Below are 2,447 nucleotides of genomic sequence, written 5' to 3'. Positions count from 1 at the left end.
ATTCTCCTGCCTCAGCCTCCTGAGTAGCTGGGATTACAGGCACACGCGACCATGCCCAGCTAATTTTTTGTATTTTTAGTAGAGACGGGGTTTCACCATGTTGACCAGGATGGTCTCGATCTCTTGACCTCGTGATCCACCCGCCTCGGCCTCCCAAAGTGCTGGGATTACAGGCTTGAGCCACCGCGCCCGGCCAGTGCTTCTATTTTAACATAGCACTGCAAGTGTGTGGCAGAATAATAAATAAAAAACATTTTTAAAATCCATTGAAATTGAAGACAAATAGGTAAAAAGTTTGTAAAAGATACAATCTTTTTTTTTTTTTTTTTTTTTTTTTGAGACAGAGTCTCACTCTGTCGCCAGGCGCCAGGCTGGAGTGCAGTGGCGCAATCTCGGCTCACTGCAATCTCTGCCTCCTGGGTGCAAGCGATTCTCCTGCCTCAGCCTCGTGAGTAGCTGGGACTACAGGCGTGCACCACTACGCCCAGCTAATTTTTGTATATTTTAGTAGAGATGGGGCTTTACCGTGTTGGTTAGGATGGTCTTGATCTCTTGACCTCGTGATCCACCTGCCTCGGCCTCCCAAAGTACTGGGATTACAGGCGCGGCCAAAGATATAATCTTAACACATAAAAAAACCACTGACAGTACATTGAAATTTGTATAAACTAATAAATAGACTCAGTAAATTGACAAAATATAAAATCAATATAAACGCATAAGTTATTGTTTTTTTTTTTTGTTGTTGTTGTTTGTTTGTTTTGTTTTTTGTTTTTTTTGAGACAGAGTTTCACTCTTGTTACCCAGGCTGGAGTGCCATGGCGCGATGTCGGCTCACCGCAACCTCCGCCTCCTGGGTTCAAGCAATTCTCCTGCCTCAGACTCCTGAGTAGCTGGGATTACAGGCACGTGCCACCATGCCCAGCTAATGTTTTGTATTTTTAGTAGAGATGGGGTTTCACCATGTTGCCCAGGATGGTCTCGATCTCTTGACCTCGTGATCCACCCACCTCGGCCTCCCAAAGTGCTGGGATTACAGGCGTGAGCCACCGCCCCCAGCCAAGCTATTGTTCTATACATTTAAAGCAAGCTATTGGATACAACAAAAATACAATATTTTTTTCTTCCTTGGGATGGTGTTTTGTTCTGTGGCCCAGGCTGAAGTGCAATGGCGCGATCTCGGCTCACTGCAACCTCTGCCTCTGGGTTCAAGTGAATCTTCTGCTTCAGCCTCCCGAGTGGCTGAGATTACAAGTGCCAGCTGCCCTACCTGGATAATTTTTTATATTTTCCATAGAGACAGAGTTTCACTATATTGGCCAGACTGATCTCGAACTCCTGAACTCAAGTGGTTCCACTGCCTTGACCTCCCAAAAGTTCTGGGATTACAGGCCTCAGCCACTATGCTGGCCAAGAAAACAATCTTTTTTTAAAAAATAATTAAGCCATGTGTGGTGGCTCACGCCTGTAATCCCAGCACTTTGGGAGGCTGAGGTGAGCGGATCACAAGGTCAAGAGATTGAGACCATCCTGGCCAACATGGTGAAGCCTCATCTTGACTGAAAATATAAAAGTTAGCTGGGCGTGGTGGCACTCGCCTGTGGTCGCAGCTACTCAGGAGGCTGAGACAGAAGAATCGCTTGAACCCAGGAGGTGGAGGTTGCAGTGAGCCGAGACTGCACCACTGCACTCCAGCCTGGCGACAGAGCAAGACTCTGACTCAAAAATAAATAAATAAATAATAAAACATAATTTAAAAAATGAATTTCTGAGAATAAATTTAACCAGAGGTAAAAAATCTTTGTAATAAAAATATAAATAAATAAAAATGTCAGATAAGACACAAGTAAATTTTGGAATATATATATATTTTTGAAATGAAGTTTTGCTCTTGTTGCCCAGGATGCAGTGCAATGGCACAATCTCAGGTCACTGCAACCAGTACCTCCCAGATTCAGGTGTAAGCCATTGAGCCCAGCTTAAAATATTTCACATTTATGGATTGAAAGAATAAATATTGTTGTTGGGAGCAGTGGCTCATGCCTGTAATCCCAGCACTTTGGGAGGCTAATCTTGGTGAATCACCTTAGGTCAGGAGTTCAAAACCAGCCTGACCAACATGGAGAAACCCTCTCTACTTTAAAAAAAAAAAGAGGCCGGGCGCGGTGGCTCAAGCCTGTAATCCCAGCACTTTGGGAGGCGGGTGGATCACGAGGTCAAGAGATCGAGACCATCCTGGTCAACATGGTGAAACCCCGTCTCTACTAAAAATACAAAAACATTAGCTGGGCATGGTGGTGCGTGCCTGTAATCCCAGCTACTGAGGAGGTTGAGGCAGGAGAATTGCCTGAACCCAGGAGGCGGAGGTTGCGGTGAGCCGAGATTGCGCCATTGCACTCCAGCCTGGGTAACAAGAGTAAAACTCCGTCTCAAAAAAAATAAATAAA

General features: G+C 45.0%; 1 protein-coding gene and 1 pseudogene across 1 annotated transcript in view; both read right to left on the bottom strand.

Moving 5' to 3' along the window:
- The window catches only part of LOC116543866 (zinc finger protein 429-like), a 785,602-nt gene that overhangs the window by 404,950 nt on the left and 378,205 nt on the right, over positions 1-2,447 (bottom strand). The window lies entirely within an intron of this gene.
- Positions 1-2,447, bottom strand: part of LOC116543898 — a 14,131-nt pseudogene that overhangs the window by 2,015 nt on the left and 9,669 nt on the right.

This window comes from Sapajus apella, unplaced genomic scaffold, assembly GCF_009761245.1.
Source record: "Sapajus apella isolate SASKATOON/1434 unplaced genomic scaffold, GSC_monkey_1.0 scaffold199, whole genome shotgun sequence".
In the NCBI taxonomy this organism is placed as follows: domain Eukaryota; kingdom Metazoa; phylum Chordata; class Mammalia; order Primates; family Cebidae; genus Sapajus; species Sapajus apella.
The sequence above is the reverse complement of the archived record's forward strand: the minus strand, read 5'-3'. Positions and strand labels throughout refer to the sequence as shown.